Below are 22,496 nucleotides of genomic sequence, written 5' to 3'. Positions count from 1 at the left end.
CATTTCTCCTTGTTAAAATTCATCGTGTTTGCTTTGGCCCAGTTGTCTAATCTGTTAAGGTCATTTTGAAGTGTGATCCTGTCCTCTGGGGTATTAGCCACCCCTCCCAATTTGGTGTCATATGCAAACTTGTTCAGGATGCCCTCAAGCCCATCATCCAAGTCATTGATAAAGATGTTGAATACGACTGGGCCCAAGACAGAACCCTGTGGCACCCCACTAGTCACTACTCTCCAGGATGAGGATAAGCCATTGATGAGCACCCTTTGGGTTCGGTCAGTCAGCCAGTTACAAATCCACTGAATGGTAGCTTTATCTAGCCCGCATTTTACCAGCTTCTTTACTAGAATATCATGGGGCACCTTGTCAAAGGCCTTGCTGAAATCAAAATAGGCTTCATCCACAGCATTCCCTTTATCTACCAGGCTTGTAATTCTGTCAAGAAATGAGATCAGATTAGTCTGACATAACCTATTTTTCAGAAACCCATGCTGACGTTTATCTTTTCAATCTATTTATAAGCGACATGAGAACACCTCTAGCCGAGTCACAATTAGCTATCCACGCTCCTCGCCTTGCGGATTACCGCTGCCCCTTATTGCTGTATGCTGACGATGCTGTGATACTCTCGTTCTCTAGAATCGGTTTAAGGAGGGCACTTAAGATTTTTGCTTTGTACTGTAAATCTAACCTCCTTACCATAAATCAATCTAAATCGAAAGTGCTGATTTTTTCCAGAAGTCGGAAGTTGTACAAATGGATGTTGGATGGGAAACCTATCGAACAAGTTCAAAAATTTCAATACCTGGGAGTGCACTTTCAACACAACATGGGCTGGAAAGCGCATATTGCTTACCTCCAAAACAAGGCCAAAGCCCTTTCGAACGCATTACTGCGTTTCTTCTTTTCGGAAGGGGCTTTACATGTACCATCTGCCTTAAAGGTATTTAAAGCTAAAGTGGTGGCGACAATGGCTTATGCTGCCCCGTTATGGGGAGCATCAGTAAATCTGGCGCCCCTAGAAACAATTCAGAACCAATTTCTGAGACGCCTTTTGAAATTGCCCCAGTGCGTGAGCAATGCAGCTATTCGCCTTGAACTTAAAATTCCCTCGTTAGAAAACTCCTTATGGAAGCATATCTTCTGCTATTGGCTGTCCTTGTGGCATAGATTGCCCAATCACCATCTCATTCAATGTCTTTGGAGAGACGACTTTGTTAGTCCCTGGGCAAAAAAAATCCACTCCAAAATTATGTCCTACGGATTGTTCCCATCGGACCTATTGAAATTAGATCTTCCCTCAGCCAAAAGAACTATAATTCAAAAACTAGATAACTATGATTTCCATCAAAATATTATAACGGGAGGTGGAACATGTTCCCCGCTGAATCAAGGCATACAGCCCACGCATCAGATTCCATCGTACCTGTCTTTTCTTTCTGTCGCAGCCCACAGATTCGCCTTCACCAAAGCAAGATTTAATGTTTTCCCATCCAATGTCCTGTGGCACAGGTTTTCCAAAGGCCAAATCTCAGTTTTATGTACGTGTGACAACAGAACAATAGAATCCCTCTACCACATACTGTTCTGTTGCCCCCTGCATACGCCCGCTCGGACTAAAATCTTGTACCCTCTAATTCTGGAAATCACGGACAAACCGCTGGAGACCCAATTAACATACCTGCTGCAAGATGATGATAAGACCAAAACATTACTTGTAGCAAGATATTTGATTTCAGTTCTCTCTTACAAAAAACAGCATAACTTACTTTACGACTACTGACACTAAGATACATCATTCAAGTAACCTTCTGTGCTGAGTAATGGAAAATGATGGCCTGCAATGCACTAACGTTTTAACCATAGCTAAAAACCCCATAAAACTACTTGAAACGTTTTAAAAAAGTTGTACAATGTTCCTTGTATGAGGAACTAATTTTGCCTGATTGTTCTGATTCTTTTATGTTTTTAATTTGTCTGATTGTTTTTATGTATGTCGGTTTTATACTGTTTTATTCTTGGTTGCAGTACATTATGGGCCTATGGCCGAAATAAAGTTTATCTATCTATCTATGCTGACGTTTAGTGATCACAGCGTTCCTTTCTAGGTGCTCACAGACCGTTTGCTTAATGATCTGCTCTAGAATCTTTCCTGGTATTGATGTCAGGCTGACTGGGCGGTAATTGTTTGGGTCCTCTCTTTCCCCCTTTTTGAAAAAGGGGCAACATTTGCCCTCCTCCAGTCTGCTGGGACTCCGCCTGTTCGCCAGGAATTCTCAAAGATTATTGCTTTTCAATGTCTTTATGTTTCACTGTAAAATCTTTTATCTGTTCTGAGAGCTCTTTGATCATTTTTGCATTCTGCTCATTGTTATTATCCATAACATCTGATTTCTCATTTATATTTTTATCCATTTTAATTATCATTTCTTTTAAATCTTTAAATCTGCTATTGATTGTCTTCTTAACTGTGCTGTTGCTGTTAAGGTTCGTTGTCTAGTTTGGGGCATCGTTTTGTTCTCACTGTTCTGCCCTGAGTTCATTCTCTTTGGTGTCTAATATCTTTCTATACTTGTGCCCTTCTTTAGAGATTGGTTGTGTTGGCTGTAATGCTTGTGGGAGTCCCTGTGGAAACACACAATTATATTTTCATCTTATCTCTTAATCTCTATATAAATTGTCTTTTATAAATTTTGGTTTCTTTGCCAGCATTCCAATTGTAATCTTTGGGTATTTCCAAATATTTTGCCACCATTTTATTTCCTTATAACTGGTTTTACCTTTAATCTCCCTTTGTAATGATTTACTTTGATAGTTCCCTTCTCTTCCCTCTACTTTTCAATTTCTGAGTTTTAATCTCTGCCCAATATCCCATTAATTTATCTCTTATATTCCCTCCTATTTCCCCCCCTTTTATAATCTTTATCCCATTTTAACCCATAAAAACCCACAGTGGGTTTATTTACACATTCCTGGTAAAATTAAATTGGGAGTCCCTCCAGGGAAATTATGTGTTTCTGTTAATGACCATGATGATACCAGGGAAGTTCTCAAACAAGACATGATGACAATACACATAGTCCATCACCAATTATAGCTCACTGTTCTAGCACCCGTTAATTTAACAGGCTTCATGATACTAGTGTAGTTATAATTTAATAAGGAGAAAACAGAGACTCACCATGTGAAGATTTATTTAAGTTGTGAATAACAAACTGTGTGACTGGGAATAATAATTTATTATTTATACCCCGCCCATCTGGCTGGGTTTTCCCAGCCACTCTGGGCAGCTTCCAACAAAATATTAAAATACAGTGGTCGGTTAAACATTAAAAGCTTCCCTAAACAGGGCTGCCTTCAGGGACCCATTGTGTAAATAATGTATATAAAGTCTGAGGTTTGGGAGGAAATTCATTCACTGTTTACTAGCTGCAATAAAGGGCATGAAATCACTATATGACTCCAAGTATATTTCATTTTCTTAAACTATTCATTTTGTAAGTCAGGGGTAGTCAGTGTTATGCCCTCCAAAAATGTTGAACTAGAACTCCCATCACCCCGACAGCCATGTTGATTAGGGCTGATAGGAACTGTGGTTCAACACATAGATAATACCACTTGATGTAAACAGACCAAAACATACACAAACATCTCAGGACCTTTTGGTCTTGGCCTTTTAGCCCCACCATTCCTCCTTTAGCTGCACCCATTTAGATCCAATACCAGATGTTAGGAAGCTCTCTCTTCTCTTCTCTTCTCTTCTCTCTTTGTCGATCACTCTTCCATTGTCTTCCATAAACATGGTTTTAACAATGAGTCCGTAAGTGACTGTGGAGGCCAATTCTGGATCCACACACCAAGACAAGAGAGGAGTTTCAGGACCACAGATAGCTCCAAGTGAGCAACTTGCTCCAATAAAGGCTGATAGCAGATTGAGTCTTTTCGAGCTTCTTTCCCCAGAGCACTTCTCCCAGGCTCTGCCCCCTTGTGGAGAACTTAAAGGGCGAACTCTCTCGTCTGCAGATGGGCACACGTCCTCTCTTCCATTCTCCTGCCTGGTGCAATCCATGAGCTCCTGGACTGGTGAGGTACTGTGAGGAGTGTATTGTTCTGCTGGGTAAGGTTCCCAATGGGATCCTGGTTGTTGCCCTACAGTCCAGCCTCCTTTGTTACCGCGAGAGCCAGTGTTGGAAGTGGTTGGAAGAGAACCTGAGACTCAAATCCCTACTCAGCCATAAAGCTCACTGGTGACCTTGGCTCAGTCACAATCCCTCCACCTAATCCACCTCATAGAGTTGTTGCAAGGTTAAAATGAGGAGGAAGAGAACCTTGTGCATCACATTGAGCTTATTGGAGGAAAGATGGGATAGAAACAAACAGTGCAGGGGGTTATTCTGTGGACTCTTCTCTATAAGACTCATGCTCATTGATCTCCAGCAGCAAACTCAGAGCCCTGAATCTGGTCCATCTCCTTATCTGGAGTCAAGATCTTAGTTCCTCCCCCTCCTGTCTATGAGCCACCCCATTTGAAATGAAAAAGGACACAACATCACCTCCACTTTCAAGGATGCTTCTCAAATACTAGTTGTTGGAAGCTGTGGAAAGGGAGAACACCCTTGTCCTCAGGTCTTGCTTATGGGTTTCCCACAGGCACCTGGGTAGCTGCTGGGAGAACAAATGGTGAACTGGATGGACCATCAGCCTGATCCAGCAATCTGTTACTTCTTATATTCTTACATTCCAGTTTTGCATAGAATGTGCTGGGGGGGGGGGGTTGCTGAAGAAAAAATAGGAAAGGGATAAGCAGCAAAGACAGATGCCTAGCATTTTCATTAGGAAGAAGAAGGTTTGGAATAAGAGGATGAGCAGGGTCATTTCCCAAAGCACAGGGAACAATCCAATTAATGAAATTCTAAAGAGTGCAGTGCTTATTAAATAGTCATTCTCACTCCAGAATTCCGGGCAAGAAGAGGGTGAAGGCTGCTAATGCCCAAGCAGCCAAATAGAGAACATTCCATATTGTGTCAATTTGTGTGCATTTATTCATCATACACGTGGTTCATTAGGCTGCTGACAACTAAGAACTGGCGAGCTCCCATCACAGCAGGCACGGCTGCAAGCAATAAAAAATATGCAAGTGCTTGTTGAGAATGCATGTTTATACTAAGATAATAAATTGCACACGAATTCCATCAGATCAGGGAAATGCTGCAGGGGCAGGCAGAGTTCAAAGCTGGTTGTATTCACTATAAAAAAAGCCACGTGTTAGAGCTCCTGCTAATGGAGATGAATGCCTGCAACCTTCATCTGAGAAGGTGACATTTCATGGCAGAAAAGTCAAAGAAATTGTCTGGAACAGAGGAGAGTTTCGAGTTTGGGAAGTGACATCACAAAGCACATTGATGAAAGAGGATGGCAGGATGCTGGCTTTGAAATTTACAAAGGCATTGTGCCATCTTCAACAGATTCCGCTTCAACTGCCAAGAGAGGGCAAGATCCTCAACTAAAACTGCTTTAAAGCATCCTGGATTACCTAAACCAAAAGGCTAAAACTGGCCTATCTAAGCTTCCCTTGAAGCTGCAAAGGGATGGATGGCACTCTGCTGAACTCACAAACATGGGGAAGGAAGAATAATCTATATATATGAAAATGTTAAATGTCCATGTTTGTGTGGGTCCACTTTTCTCCGAATCCGCTTGACCGATTCTCATAAGCCGTTCCTCATAAGGCATTGTTTCCAGGCCTTTGACCATTTTTGTTGCCCTGGAAACAAATGCCTTATGAGGAATAGCTTAAGGAGCTGGGTATGTTTAGCCTGGAGAAGAGAAGATAAAGGGATGATATGATAGCCATGTTCAAATATATAAAAGGTTGTCATATAGAAGAGGGGGAAAGGTTGTTTTCTGCTGCTCCAGAGAAGCGGACATAGAGCAATGGATTCAAGCTACAAGAAAGAAGATTCCACCTAAACATTAGGAAGAACTTCCTGACAGTAAGAGCTGTTCGACAGTGGAATTTGCTGCCAAGAAGTGTGGTGGAGTCTCCTTCTTTGGAGGTCTTTAAGCAGAGGCTTGACAGGCATATGTCAAGAATGCTTTGATGGTGTTTCCTGCTTGGCAGGGGGTTGGACTGGATGGCCCTCGTGGTCTCTTCCAACTCTATGATTCTATGATTGCGTTGAAATTTTGACACAACGTTCCATTCCAATACATGAGTGTTTGCATAAACTTAGATTATATATGTCACACCTGTCAGGTAAAAACATGGTTTTCTGTAAAAATAGCCAAACAGACGCCATATCCTTTTGTGTAGCAATAGCGCCATCTGTTGGACGTCAAAGGAAAAGATCCTATAGAACATTATAGGGGGGGGGGAGGGAATAAAGCAACGTTTCTAGACTTCCCCCCCTACTACTACTACTACTACTACCTTGCCATTCCAGAACCATAGCCACCAGGGGAAGAGGGAGGACGGCAGGTAGCCTGGGAGGCAGAGCAGGCCTTGCTGCTCCTCACCTCCCACCACCCGCGGTTTAGATCTAGAGACGGATTGTTTCTCACATGGACAAGTATATGTTGCATGTTCTAGAGTCGGCAAACCAGAAAATCTCTATATCTTCACAAACAATGGAACAACAAAAAAATATTGTCTACCCACTAGTATTGTGATATTCTACAACTTTGAAACGTCAACTTTCTCTTTCCTTTCATTATAATTTAACGCACTGAGCCACAGCAACGCGTGGCCAGGTACAGCTAGTATCTAATAAATATATCCTCTCCTAGCATCTATACACATCCCTACAAGCCAGAAGGAGAACAGAAGAATATAAGAAGAGACTGCTCGATCTGTTTGTGCAAGGAAAAATAAGTATATAAAGGAGAATTCCCTGGATGCCATGATCAAGGTTTGGGGCAAGTACTATTTGGTGAGAGATTTAAAATATAAAACATGCAGCAAAGCAAAGCATGGAAAGATAGGCTGTTAGACTTTTAACAGAATGCCCTTGTGAGTTCCAAAACTTCCCTCCTCCCCTAGCATAGAAAAAGACCACACATTTGGTTAGTAAAAAATGTTGTTGTTGTTGTTGTTGTTGTTTCCCAAAAAACTTCATAAAACAGGCTTGCCTTCAGATGTCTTCTAAAAATCAGATAGTTGTTTATTTCCTTGACATCTGGTGGAAGGGCATTCCACAGAGTGGGGGGCCACTATCAAGAAGGCCCTCTGCCTGGTTCCCTGCAACCTCACTTCTTGTAGTGACTGAGGGCACTGCCAGAAGGCCCTCGGAGCTGGACCTCAATGTCTGGGCTGAACAATGGGGGTGGAGATGAAGGGAACGCTGTGGATGCAGCCTATCTTGATTTCAGCAAGGCCTTTGACAAGGTGCCCCATGATATTCTTGTAAAGAAGCTGGTAAAATGCGGGCTAGACAATGCTACCATTCAGTGGATTTGTAACTGGCTTACTGACCGAACCCAAAGGGTGCTCATCAATGGCTCCTCCTCATCCTGGAGAGAAGTGACTAGTGGGGTGCTACAGGGTTCTGTCTTGGGCCCAGTCTTATTCAACATCTTTATCAATGACTTGGATGATGGGCTTGAGGGCATCCTGAGCAAGTTTGCAGACGACACCAAATTGGGAGCAGTGGCTAATACCCCAGAGAACAGGATCACACTTCAAAATGACCTTAACAGATTAGACAACTGGGCTAAAGCAAACAAGATGAATTTTAACAAGGAGAAATGTAAAGTACTACACTTGGGCAAAAAAAATGAAAGGCAGAAATACAGGATGGGTGACACCTGGCTTGAGAGCAGTACATGTGAAAAGGATCTAGGAGTCTTGGTTGACCACAAACTTGACATGAGTCAGCAGTGTGATGCACCAGCTCCTATTGCCAATGCAATTCTGGGCTGCATCAATAGGAGTATAGCATCTAGATCAAGGGAAGTAATAGTACCACTGTATTCTGCTCTGGTCAGACCTCACCTGGAGTAATGTGCCCAGTTCTGGGCACCACAGTTCAAGAAGGATACTGACAAGCTGGAATGTGTCCAGAAGAGGGCAACAAAAATGGTCAAAGGCCTGGAAACAATGCCTTATGAGGAACAGCTTAGGGAGCTGGGTATGTTTAGCCTGGAGAAGAGAAGGTTAAGGGGTGATATGATAGCCATGTTCAAATATATAAAAGGATGTCATATAGAGGAGGGTGAAAGGTTGTTTTCTGCTGCTCCAGAGAAGCGGACATGGAGCAATGGATTCAAACTACAAGAAAGAAGATCCCACCTAAACATTAGGGAGAACTTCCTGACAGTAAGAGCTGTTTGGCAGTGGAATTTGCTACCAAGAAGTGTGGTGGAGTCTCCTTCTCTGGAGGTCTTTAAGCAGAGGCTTGACAGCCATATGTCAAGAATGCTTTGATGGTGTTTCCTGCTTGGCAGGGGGTTGGACTGGATGGCCCTTGTGGTCTCTTCCAACTCTATGATTCTATGACACTCCTTTAAAGGTCATAACCAAGACTTTGAATTTTGCTCAGAAACATTATGGGAGCCAATGTAGGTCTTTCTGAACCCGTGTTATATGGTCTCAGCAGGCATTCCCAGTCACTAGCTGCCACATTCTGGATTAATTGTAATTTCTGGATCACCTTCAAAGGTAGCCCCACGTAGAGCGCATTGCAGTAGTCCAAGCGAGAGATAACTAGAGCATGCGTACCAGATGGAGCTGATAGACTAAGGTTACCAGATGTCCCCATTTCCCGGGGACAGTCCCCGGATTTACAAATCAGTCCCCTGACAAAATCCATCTATTTAGTAGGAAGTTGGAAAGTGTCCGTGGATTCATTGAAAAAAAATCTGGTAACCTTATGATAGACATAGAATTGACCTGCACCTCCTTGGCGAGCTGTGAGTCCAAAATGACTCCCATGCTGTACTCCTGGTCCTTCAGGAGCACAGGAACCCCTTTCAGGGCCAGGGAGTCCCCCCCACCCGCCCGCCCCCTGTCTCCCCAAAGCAGTACTTCTGTGCTGTCACGATTCAACCTCAATCTGTTAGCCACCATCCATCCGCCTCCAGATACTCACACAGGACCTTCACTGCCTTCACTGGATCTGATTTAAAAGAGAGGTAGAGCTAGGTATTATCCACATGCTGATGAACACTCAGCCCAAACCCCCTGATGATCTCTCCCAGCGGCTTCATATGGATGCTAAAAAAGCATGGGGGAGAGGACAGAACCATGAGGCACCCCACAAGTGAGAACCCAGGGGTCTGAACACTCATCCCCCAACACCACTTTCTGGACATGGCCCAGGAGGACGGAGAGGAAAAACTGTATAACAGTGCCCCCGGCTCCCAGCCCCTCTAGATGATCCAGAAAGATGGTATCAAAGGCCACTGAGAGATCCAGCAGAACTAGGAAACAGCTTTCACCCTTGTCCCTAGCCCGCTGGAGATCATTGACCAGCACAACCAAGGCAGTTTCAGTCCCATAATGATGCCTGAATCCCAATTGGAAGGGATGCATCCTCGAGGCATGCCTAGAGTTGTTCAGCAACCACCGTTCAATCACATTGCCCAAAAATGGAAGGTTTGAGACTGGGAAATAGTTGGCCATATCAGCCAGGTTCAAAGATGTTTTTTTAAGAAGCGATTTAATAACCGCCTCTTTCAGCGGGTCTAAGAAGGCTCCCTCACAGAGGGAAGCATTCACCACTCTGCAGAGCCCATTGGCCAGCCCTTATATTGGACAAACAGGCCAAACCCTACGCCAAAGGATAAATGGACATAAATCTGACATCAGGAATCACAAGACAGAGAAACCAGTAGGAGAACACTTCAATCTCCCAGGACATTCTATACAAGATCTCAAAGTAGCTGTCTTGTTACAAAAGAATTTCAGAAATAGGCTGGAAAGAGAAGTTGCTGAACTGCAACTTATCACCAAATTTAAAACCATGGAGAAACCTGGTCTGAATAAAGACATTGGATTGTTATCTCATTATACATGATAAAACTATCTTTAGCCATCTCATCCCTTGCTTTGGTCTCTAAGGTGCTACTGGAAGGGGGAAATATATTGTTTTCCTTGCTTTTTCCTGTAGACCAATTGCAGTAGTAAACAGTCGGGTCTCCACACCTATCAGTCAATCACCCATTCCCACGACCCTCCCCACCCTCTCACTATATTTAAGGATCTGGTGACTTCTGTTTCAGTGTATCTGAAGAAGTGTGCATGCACACGAAAGCTCATACCAATGACAAACTTAGTTGGTCTCTAAGGTGCTACTGGAAGGAATTTTTTTATTTTGTTTCGACTATGCAAGATCAACATGGCTACCTACCTGTAACTACAACATGTTAGCCTCCTCTTGAATGGGGAGCTCAAGCACAGGGGCCAAGGGTGGCCCTCTGACCTTTTCTATGTGGCCCATAACACCCCTGCCCCGCCCCGCCCCACCGGCTAGCCACACCCTCTCCCTGGCCTTGGTTCACATCCTCCTAGGTGTCCTTGCCTGGCTGCAGTGTGTTCTTGAACTCTAATCATAGATGTGGGTGTAGACATTGGCCTCCTTACCAAGTTAAATTTCTCACTTCAGCCTGGCCCCTGGAAGGTGGCCCAGGAGGGTTTGTGGCCTTCAGGTGGAGATAAGTCTTAATGGATAGTCACAGAAACCATTTGCAACATGAATGGAAATCACTGCCAAAAACAATGAAAAGTACACAGAGAGCCCAGAATAGCTCCCACTGTGAACCAAGACCAGACCAGCAGAGTCATGGTTGAGTGGAACTGCACTGGATTAACTCATCAGTACAGAGAACAGCCTTTGATTTAATTTGAAAGATTACAAAATTATATTTCTCTGCTGATTTTCCAGGTGACAGGATTAGATGTGGAGCATTCTGCTTTCTCCCTATTCCTTCTAACATAATTTGACAGCAGTGGCTTTTAGTACAAGGCACTGTTCGATGGGCACCATAATGAAAATGTCTGGGGAATAGCACAGCAGAATAGGGAGAGCTTGTTTTCTTCTCTCCAGAATGCACTCAATTGGTCAAGGCCAGGCAATTGAATCTGCAGGATCTTGATGAGCTACAGAAGCTATTCATGCACACCAGCGGGATGGTGCTTAGGGACTGACAATATGCTTGCTGCAATTTCCAGAAGCAATTCTGCCAAAAAGTGGCATCACATTTTGAAAATTGATCTGCAAAAGCAGGTGTGCTATTTTTTGCAAGGGCACAATTTTCCCAATAGGACCATATGCAACAAATGCATGCTGCCAGTGTAAGGATTTTGGCTTGCACAACAGACCATCATCCCCTAAATCTCTTCGGAGCAGATTTGAGGAGGGTGTGTGGTAAACACAGGGAGAGGAGAGGGGAGAAGGTTCTGTTGCTCATTAGTTGAAGACTGCCCCCAGTTTGCATCTGATCATAGACACAACTGCAAATAAGCCGCACCTTTAAAATTCAAGGCTTATTTATGGGTACAGCCCAGTTCCCAGCAATATTGCCCTGAATGGGGGACAGGGGAGAACTTGGCACCCCACCCCACCCAAGCCAGTGCTGGCAGTCAAGTTTGAGCACACTGTACGCCCGCTTCCTGGCAATACCACCCTGAACAGGGGCCGTGGGGTGGCCTGTGCTGGTGCTCAGCCCCCCATTCCCAAAGCTTCTGACTAGGCTCTCAGCATGAGAGATTTTTAGGTAAGTGACATGTCAGAAGGGGCGATTGACTGTTGATGGTTTTATTTTCAGTACTTAGTTTTTGTTTGCCTAAGATCTAGACAGTGTAAACAAAGGATTTGGGCAGGTTCACATTTTCTTTGGTGCTTTGCAGGAAGGCTGTGGGGGATGCCTGAAGCAGATTGATAAGGAAGAAAATGAAGATATGTTTTGGGTGTTCTCTGCATTTAACACATTGGTGTGATTGTCTGTGTAAGCTTGTTTGTGAATAAAGACATTGACTTGTGAATTGTTGTGTGTCTGCTGTAGAGTCAGTACATGGCACTGTGTAGTCACTTATTTCATAGCCCTCAACTCATGGTTCTTATTACAATATAAAGTTATTAGTACAAATATAGGCAGTTTAAGTTCATCATTCATAACATAATGGATCGAAGAGCAATACAATGATACAACATAAGAGAATATAAAATAGAGATACAAAATACATACAAAATACAGATATAGAGATACAACATGTTATAAGAATTTAAAGTCTCAAATATATAAATTAAATGTACAAGGCAAACACGTACATAAATATATAAACCACATGTCTGAAACACAGGAAGACAGTCCTGAAACCATTTTGACTCTCCCAAACTGACCAAATGTTTCTCTGCAAGGAGGTAGGAAAAGAAAAAACCTCCCCATTGTCTCTGTGCTCACAAATTCTGCCTTAAGGGCATGTTTAAGATGTGAGTAGGACAAGGGTGTCAAACTCAAATTCATCGGGGGCCGCATCAGCAGTTTGGTCACCCTCAAAGGGCCGGTTGTATCTGTAGGACTATGTGTCCACTCTTTATTATCATAAATTATTGTCACTGCATTCAAATATTACTGTTTTTTGTAATAATGTAAGTAATAACTAGCTCTGAAAGCAGAAACATAGTCAGAATAATGGCAAGTAGATATTCAAATGTACAATTATTGTACAATTTATTGAAAAATGATTTTTGGTAACAGACAGTAATTATTTTTTTAAAACATACAAATATTTCCAAACACTGTTTATTACACATATGGCAAACACAAGGCATTAACTTTTTTAAAAAACTTTTCTGACTAGATGGCTGACATTGTTTTCCTGAGGTCAGTCCATCGATGTCTGGCGTTAGGTCTTGTGCTGTAGCAATCCGCAAAACAGCATCTGATGTCAAACAAATAAACAACTATCTGACTTTTAGAAGACACCTGAAGGCATCCCTGTATTGGGAAGTTTTTTAATGTTTGATGTTTTATTGTGCTTTTAATTCTGTTGGGAGCTGCCCAGAGTGGCTGGAGAAACCCAGCCAGATGGGGGGAGTATAAATAATAAATTGTTGTTGTTGTCGTTGTCATATATACCCCAGTCTGGAAAAAACAAATTCAAAGGTTGGATGTTGTCTATCAGGGATGCTTTAGCTGAGACTCCTGCTGCCTTGCAGGGGTGGGTTCGACTGGATGGCCCCTGAGGGACCCCTTCCCACTTCAGAACGCTATGATTCCGTGACTCTCCTTCCTTGGGGTTTTAAAGCAGAGGATGTATGCCCGTCTATCAGGGATGCTTTAGCTGAAACTCCTGTCTGGTGGGGGGTTGACTGGATGACCTCTGGGGGTACCCCTCCCCACTCCACACAAAGCTGCGATATTTCCCCCTGCTGCCTGCCTCCTGAGTGGACGATGGGCCTTGCGGAGTGAGGGAAGCCCTCCTCTCCCCCGGCCCCTAAGGCCCTGCGCCCCTTCCTCCTCCTCCGTCCCAGGACCCACCTGGCACTGGCTCAGCTCCTCCGTCAGGCCCCGCACTTCTTCCTCCAGGGCCGAGACCCGCAATGCTGCTGACGCGGCCGGAGCAGGACTCTTTCTCCCCCCTTTGGAAGCAGAAGCCATGCTGAGAGGAAACCCTTCCTTAGGGGGTGAGCGGCAGTTGGGGGGAGGTGGGCGCGCGGAGAAGCTATAACGCTGAACCTTCACCTCGCGCGCCACTGAAAATCGAAAGCGCACCTGCGAACCAATGAGACGAAGGGCTCCGCTAAAGCCCCGCCTCCTCCTCCTCCTTGTCCAGCCTCCCTCTTGCGTCCTTCTTCTGCCCGCTTTTGCTTGCTTTTGTAATGTGTTTCTCCAGAACGGGAGGGAGGGAGGGAGGGCGGCGATAGGAACCACAGGAAAAAGCACGCCGCGTCCCACATTGCCTGTTTCAGGGGCGGAGCCGAGGAGCCGAGCAGCCGCCCGCCAGGCTCCGTGGAGGCGCGGCGGGCGGCAGGCGGGCCACATCACAAGGTCTGCCTGGCCGGATTAGGCCCGCGGGCCTTGACTTTGACACCCGTGGAGTAGGATGAGCCTGTGACCTGGCTCAGGAATTAAGTATTTATCATTACAAAAGAATGGCCAGGCTGCCCAGGTAATCCAATCAGTGACCATTAACAGTTTTCTACAAGACAGGGCTTTCGTCCCCTGTGACGTATTTCTGCTGGAGACTACCTCTTTCTGTGATGTATTGGGGGGTGGTCTTGGGCTATAGGCTGGCACCTTCTATATAAGAGCTGACACACCTTTGTTCTGGGTGGCTCCTCCCTTCTGCATGTGGTGAGTGAGGACCCTTTTGCAACAGTTTAATAAAGATCAGGCTTACCTGCTGCTTTGCTTCCGAATATTCTCTGGCTGGCCCCTTTTAGTTTCTCCTACCGATAGGGAACCCACTTAAGGACTCTATACAAGCTCTTGGATATCCCATAAGAGAAAAAGGGCAGATTTTGTTTACAACAAACATTGCAGCTTGGATACAAAGTATATACAACAAAACTAATGCAGACTGAGCACATAAGGATACAGCATAAAAGTATAAGCAAAAGTCAATGAAGTACAGTGGTACCTCGGTTTATGAACACAATTGGTTCCGGAAGTCTGTTCATAAACTGAAGCGTTCATAAACTGAAGCGAACTTTCCCATTGAAAGTAATGGAAAGTGGATTAATCCGTTCCAAATGGGTCCGCGGTGTTCGTAAACCGAAAATTCATAAACCAAGGTGTTCATAAACCAAGGTTCCACTGTAGTGGGATACTGGCATCCCTTTAATATTCTTACAACAAAAACATTAAAAAACTTTATTTAAAAAACAAGGCTTCAGATGACGAGTTAAAGCTACTCAGAAGCAAAGAAAGCAAGAGGACTGTCTTGTCTGACTATTAATTAGCTAGCACTCAAGGTGGTGCAAGTTGAACAAGAGGTTCCTGAGCATAGAACAGAATTCAATTTGGCAACATGACTGGTAGCAGTGATCCTTTCACGATGAGAGCTGTCATTGTTGTTGTTGTTTAGTCATTTAGTAATGTCCAACTCTTCGTGACCCCATGGACCAGAGCACGCCAGGCACTCCCGTCTTGCACTGCCTCCCGCAGTTGGTCAAACTCATGTTCGTAGCTTCGAGAACACTGTCCAACCATCTCGTCCTCTGTTGTCCCCTTCTCCTAGTGCCCTCCATCTTTCCCAACATATGGGCCTTTTCCACGGAGTCTTCTCTTCTCATGAGGTGGCCAAAGTATTGGAGCCTCAGCTTCAGGATCTGTCCTTCCAATGAGCACTCAGGGCTGATTTCCTTCAGAATGGATAGGTTTGATCTTCTTGCAGTCCATGGGACTCTCAAGAGTCTCCTCCAGCACAATAGCCCAAACGCCGAGTTTAAGCAAAACTGACCCGAATCATAAGACCTGATATGACCTAATTGACTTACGATCATAGGACTTAATTGGTAGAGCTTTCCAGATGAGCACTCACCTCTCCCATCATGTTTTTTGATCACCTGACCTTCATTAGTCTTAGCCTTGAAGGCCTAATAAGGGACACCTGTGCTCAGCCTCAGTATTCAGGAATCCCAGCAGTTTCCCCACACTGTGTGAGGCCAAACTTTGGCGTCCCCAAATGGATCTTCTCCATTATGCATCTTCTCAATTTTGCACCCCCTCCCTCAGCTTGGCACACCACCCTAAATCTGGTGCTGAGAAGGGGTGCACTTTGCTGTTCCCCCACCAGACAGCCAAACATGTTGAGCACTCCAATGCCTTCCATTGGTTAGCAGGGAAGGAACAAAAAGCGGAACAAGCGTGTTTTGACTGTTCCCAAAGGAAGGAAAACCATTGCCTCTCTGTAGTGTGTAGCCAGAGTAGCTGACCTAACACATTCAGATGGCCATTTCCCAATGCGGGAAAGCCTGTGAGGAGTTCCCTCTGCTGTCGTAAGGAGGCGCTTCTGCCCTGAGAATTCCCACCATCTGAGAGACTTGTACAATGGAGAGGAAGGGGGTATTAATAATAACTGGGTACTGAAAAAAGGTGAAAAAGAAAAACTCACACCCCAGTTATCAGTGGCCCATGAAAGTATGCTTCCTGCAGAGTCAAAAGAAAAATGCGCAACAAAAGCTGACTTGGCTGAAGTAGGTCACCAGGAGAAAAAAGGCTTTTCTAACCTAGACTTTAATTTTAAGCAAACAAACTCTCTGTTATCAACTAAGCTTTCCCTGGAGACTTTTAAAACTAATTCCAAACACGCTTTATCAGTAGACTCACACTCCTAACCTCCAACACTCTCAACCTCCAACAGAGCCTTATATACAGAGAATAACGTCCACAAAACACCGACACCTGTTTCTTAAACTGACAGTACTGACATCAGACTGGCTCAGGTGCAATTTGATTACTCAAAAAACCCAACAGGGGGTTGGGCAGTGAGGTGGGCTGGGCAGCGTTAGGGGCCGAGGTTGGTGGACCTTCCCAGTCCCAACCCCAAGTGAGGTCTGGGAGAGGCAGAGCGAAATGGGCGCACGCAGGCTCCTCCACCAGGTTGCCCAGCCAGCCCAGCCGCAGCAGGGTCAAGGGGCAGGGGTGCAACCAGGGCTTTCCTGGGCTGCACGCAGAGAGCGCTGGCCAGACAGGGCACCCAGCAGAAGGTCTTGGCAGCCTATTTTGCACCCCCACCCACCCGTGCCCTGGTGGGCGCCCACCTCACCACCCCCTGGCTATGGCCCTGACCTCACTCCTTAGTTTCTTCCCCTAAAAGGGAACAAAAGCTCCTGCCTGGGTGTTGCCTCATGCTAAGGTTGCTGTAGCTCAATGGGAGAGCATCTGCTTTGCTCACAGGTTCAATCCTTAATGTCTCCAGGTATGGTTGAGGAAGACTCCTTCCTGTACTAGGCAGCTGTTGCCAATCAGTGTAGACAATACTGAGCTAGATAGATTCACTGAAGGGCAGCTTCCTGTGTTCCTATGCTTCCCTCCCACTTCAACTTTTCTTTTCTGGTTCCAACCTCCCTCAGGGAATGTGTGTAGAAACAATTCTGTTTACTGGAGTCCCTAACCTCAGGCCACAGTTGCAAACCACCATGAAGCGGTTTAGACCAGTTGGTCACACCCAGGCTACGCTGAGTCACAGGGGAAGGTCCTGGGCTTTGTTTGTTGTGACCTCATGTCCTGCACTTGAGAAATGCAAGCCATAGCTCTGAAACTCCCTGTGAGTAAGAGGCTGTTTATCTAGCCAGCCAAATCTTAGAAACCACTATATGAGCCTTACTTTCATGATAAGATCCCTGGCGGCTTGCCAACCGAGACTTTGCTCAACAAATTAACACATTGCTTCCCAAGTGTTTGATCAGCTGAGGGACATTTACCCTTAGAGCTCATCCAGACTCCCTTTTGTGTCATGTTTCTAGGCACAGGTACTGTCCAAGTTTGCCCTGGCACTTTCCCAGTGAAACCCCTCTCTTTACTGCTGAATTGGAGCAGTGGAAAATGAATTGCCACTTGTTCCGATTCAGCAGTGAAGGAAAAAAAGTGTCACTTTAAAGGGCAGAGCTCTGCCTAGAAAGTGCAGGGCAAAAGGTAAGTGTGGATGAGCCTTTAAATAGGGCCAACAGGGTGAGTCCACTTATTTTAGATCCACTTATTTACTTGGAATTAAGTGATGCTGAGTAAGAGTAGCGGAACAGCAAACTGAGCCGCCACACAGATCAATCACCTGGTCATAGTCTTCTTCACTATGGTGAGATGTTGCATTTGCATTTAAATTAAAGACATTCCTTCTAAATTGACTTCCATCTATATACATTAGCAAATGCAAATTTTTGCACATCTTTTGTCCTCTTTTTTTCCTTCATCTTGACCAAGTGATCACCCTAGCAGGATTGCAGACTTCATCTCTCCCCCTGAAATGAATGGGGCCTGCATTTGTCTGCAGTGTGCCTGTAATTCTTTGCTAGTTTGTATTATATTTTGGAATGGGACAGGCAGGTTCATCCTCAGCACCTGGCAGCCCTGGGCAGCTGCCACGTCCCAGGCTATGTCTGAATGTGTAGTCAAGGTTCTGCAGAATCACTGCAAATTCCTGGAATGGAGTATGGATAATGGATTATTCATCACCAAAGAAGACAGAAGAGGGCACAGACATATCCTGATTTATATGTAGAGATGTGAATTTGGAAACAAACATACGATCCATCTTATCTTGGAGAAGAGTGTCACCAGGTCACACAGTTATCCTGGTGCTATTTGGTGGGCAGCTGCCTTTAGGGCACCTCCTGCTTTCCCTTTCTACGGTTCTTTATCTTTAACCTGGACGTGAACCCTTCAGATAGGGAACTGTCATTTGCCAAGGAGGACACATGGCCACTCTAATCACAAAAGCCATTTCCTATCCCTACTAAGGCTTACAGACTGAAACAAACTGGCTCTTCTCATTGAGAGGGGCTTTATGTTGGGGGGCAGAACACAGTTGGTCAGTTTATTTACTTGATTTAGGGGGCAACTGCCCCCCCTCCTGGCTACACCCATGGTCCCATGAGTTCCTATTCGCCTGCTGTTACTCTGGAAATATCATTATGCAATTGCTCTTCTTAACCTTGTACAACAAAGCTAAATCAACATATGGCTTAAAATGAAATATGTCATCTCCATGGAAAACAGGCATTCCTCACACAGCTCACTTCTTACAACCAGGCTTGGCTGCAGGGAGAGCTTCACCATTAAATGCAGTCACCTTGGGACCATTTAAAATAAAAAAGCCCTCCCTTAGCTGTGCTCTGTGAGCCGATTCCCCGAAGAACGGCAGGAAAGGCTGAGAAATAATACCTGAATGAGGGAAGTGGAGCAGGAAGGCACAGGAGGCACCTGCTCACAGTCAGGCGATCAGATGTAAAGGAAGGCAGGTGTTTCTGTGCTTCTAAAACAGGGATGCAGAGCTGCAGACCCAGGTGCTGAATGTGGCCCTCCAGGTTTCTTTGTTGGCCCTTGAGACTCTTGCCAGGCCACATCCCCATCTTACTTGCAACAGTGCAGACTCTCCAGGTGTGCCTATTTTCCAGGGACTATACTGGATTTACAGAAGCTGTCTCAGTTTATAATTTGATCCCAGAATGTCCTGCTTTTCCTAAGGACATCCCTATTTTCACTGGAGAAATGATGGAGGATATGGATTTATGCAGTGCTTTTTTCTGGGCGGGAAGCAGGGATACGCATACCCCTAAACGTTTTATGAATCTAAGTTTGGCCTCATTGAGGGGCAGTATTTCAATATGAGTAGGAAAATGAGAGTACCCCTAAACATTTTTTTAGGAATAAAAGCACTGGAGTTATGCAACCACCAAGCCAAGGAGACAAGTAACTATACAACCTTTAGAAGACATCTGAAGGCAGCCCTGTACAGGGAAATTTTAAAAAAATGTTTAATGTTTTGTTATGTTTTTATATATGTTGGAAGCCATCCAGAGTGGCTAGCGCAGGGTTTAAATAATAAAATGATGATGATGATGATGATGATGATGATGATGATGATGATGGACTAGACTAGACTGTCCCTATTTTCATCAGTGAAATGTGGGAGAGCATGCCAACATTTCTGCCTGCCTAGAATGTGTCCTTGAACTCTTATGGTGCTTCTTGACTGGCTAGAAGGGGGAGTGTGAGTATGTATGGGAACTAGCCTTGTGTGTTCAGAGGCAGTACAGTGGTACCTCTAGTTGCGAACTTAATTCGTTCCGGAGGTCCGTTCTTAACCTGAAACTGTTCTTAACTAGAGGCATGTTTTCGCTAATGGGGCCTCTTGCTGCCGCTGCGCCGCCAGCACACGATTTCCGTTCTCATCCTGGGGCAAAGTTCTCAAGTCGAGGGAACTTCCAGGTTAGCGGAGTTTGTAACCTGAAGTGTTTGTAACCTGAGGCGTTGGTAACTTGAGGTGCCACTGTATTCATATCTGCTGCTCCATCATCTGACCCCCACAAACCCCAGACCCATGGCCTAGAGGCTGCCTAGAAAGGAATGGGGCCCTCAGGCTCAACAAGGTTCCTCATCCCTCTTCTAAATGACACTGTGTGGCACCCATGGCCCCAGGCACCCATGGCCACGGGGCCAAGCTGGCACTGCTGCCTGGGGAACTGCAGACCCAATGGCAGATCCTCTCTTGGTTTCTGGAGAACACTTCTGTGTCATCTGAAACCCCGTCAGCCGGTTTTCAGCATGGTTTAGGCTTGCAGTGTAACACATAAATATGCATATTTGAAACATAATGTAGACATAAATACTACATATTAGAAAAGAAATATTGCAGGCATTAAATTTATGCATATCCCTGCTCTGGTAATTATATCAAATAACAAACAGCCATTAAATCATTTATGCAGCAGCAAATTCTTATTAGGTTTTTTTAAGTTTAAACAATCAGCATTAATACGTTTAATGAAATTGTTTATATTCATTTAAGAAGCAGTAAAACTAGGGATGCGAGGAATTCATTTAGCCTGCTTTTTGGAGTGGACCAACCTGATCAGAAACTCCCAACTCTATGTGTGGATTTGAACACAACCTCTAGTTGGATTTCAACTTCTTCAGTTTCTGCAGTCCTCAAAAATTGTGCAGAAAAATATATTTTTTATATAAAGGATGCGAAGAAAATGCATATTGTAATCGTGAATGCTTTGAAAGTGTATTTGATATACAAAATGTGCACAAAATGTATACAAAAGCCATGCTATGGGATAGAATGAAACTACTGGACAGGATGGACCTATGATTTAGTAGTCATATTTATTTATATATTACCCACCCTTCACCAGCAAATTTAAGTGTGAATTACAAGAATTTTAAAATCAGAAATAAAAACAGTTAAAACATATTACATTCACAAGGATATGATGGGCCTGAAAACACACATGTGTCAAAGGTCAAGTAAAGAGGTGCCTCTTCAGCATTGCCTAAATTTGCATCAGGAAGCAATTCATACATGAAATTAACAGCAACAACAGCAACATTCTGCTTGTCTAGATTAGAAGATCAGCCTAGACCCACCTTTTGGCCAGAGAAGGCCCCTTCCCAGACCTGCTGAAAGAGATGGTTATTAAACCGCTTCTTAAAAAAACATCTTTGGATCCGGCTAATATGGCCAACTATTGCCCAATCTTAAATCTTCCATTCTTGGGCAAAGTGATTGAGTGGGTGGTTACTGAACAACTCCAAGCACGCCTGGAGGATGTGAGCCATTTGGATCCCTTCCAGTCGGGATTCAGGCCTCAGCATGGGACTGAAACTGCCTTGGTCGCACTGGTTAATGAGATCCGGCTGCTAGGGACAAAGGTGAATGCTGTTTCCTAGTTCTGCTGAATCTCACAGCAGCCTTTGATGCCATCGACCATTACATTCTTCTGGACTGGCTAGAGGAGCTGGGGCACTGCTATACAGCTTCTGATTCCCATGACCCCAACGTACTACTGCGGCTGTTTAATCATTTTATGGTGGATCTTACAGCCTTTTTTATGATACCTCCCCAAGTGGTAAATCGCAGCCAGTATAACTCTGGTGCCCCCTGGTATGACTCTCAGTGTAAACAAGCTAGAACCCTTTTGCGCTCAATTTATAACGAATACAAGGTCTCAGGTGCTATAATTACATATTTTCAAGCCAAAATGGCCTATAAACAGGCCCAAACAAAGGCTAAACACACCTGGCAATCAAATTGCTGGCAGGCTTTAATTGCAGCATCCAAATCGCATAGGTCACATGAATTTTGGTCACTAATTAATATAAGAGTGAGAAAATACCCCCTGGCCGTTATCCCTGCTCCTACTTGGGAGCAGTTTTTGAGGAAGTGCTTCTCACAGGTGGACGCACCATCTGCCTGCTTCGAGCACCTGTTTTGCCATCTACCCATTTGGCCTCCTACCGACCCGGGGTCAATAAAAGACTTGATATCTCAACTGAAAGTGGGTAAGGCACCTGGGCCTGATTTGGTCCCAGCGGAGGCGATTAAGTCACATCCTGAGTGGTGGGCTGGAATTCTGACCAAAGTTTTTGATGCTATAAACACCACAGGTCTCATTCCCAAGTCGTGGAAGGAGGCTATTATCATCCCAATTCACAAAAAAGGATCCACCGCTAACTTGGGGAACTATCGTAACATCAGCCTACTTTCAATCCTAGGGAAAATCTATGCCCGCTTTCTGCTGTCCAAATTGACCCAGTGGTCGGAAGAGTCCAACTTAATCAGTCATGAACAAGCAGGTTTTAGACCCAATCGCTCCACAACGGACCATGCTATAATTCTTTACCACCTTGCACTGAAATACTCTACCCCCAGTCAGAGCTATTTATGTGCTACCTTTATTGACTGGAGGGCAGCTTTTGACAGCATCCCCAGAAACATCTTATAGGTGAAACTTGCTACTTGGGGCATTGACAGAAAACTCTTATGGCTTATGATCCAACTGCATGAGGGATCAGTTGCCAGAGTGAGACTAACTCTAGCAGGCGAA

General features: G+C 44.6%; 1 long non-coding RNA gene across 1 annotated transcript; it reads right to left on the bottom strand.

Moving 5' to 3' along the window:
- Positions 1 to 8,083: 8,083 nt before the first annotated feature.
- Positions 8,084 to 14,445, bottom strand: LOC148685218 (uncharacterized). Its single transcript, XR_015950413.1, has 3 exons — positions 13,480 to 14,445; positions 11,743 to 12,880; positions 8,084 to 9,072 (listed from the first exon to the last, which is right to left on the bottom strand). It is a non-coding gene; the product is annotated as an uncharacterized LOC148685218 (long non-coding RNA).
- Positions 14,446 to 22,496: the final 8,051 nt, after the last annotated feature.

This window comes from Zootoca vivipara, chromosome 6 (genome assembly GCF_965207765.1).
Source record: "Zootoca vivipara chromosome 6, rZooViv2.hap1.1, whole genome shotgun sequence".
Classification (NCBI taxonomy): domain Eukaryota; kingdom Metazoa; phylum Chordata; class Lepidosauria; order Squamata; family Lacertidae; genus Zootoca; species Zootoca vivipara.
This window is presented reverse-complemented; position numbering and strand designations above follow the sequence as displayed.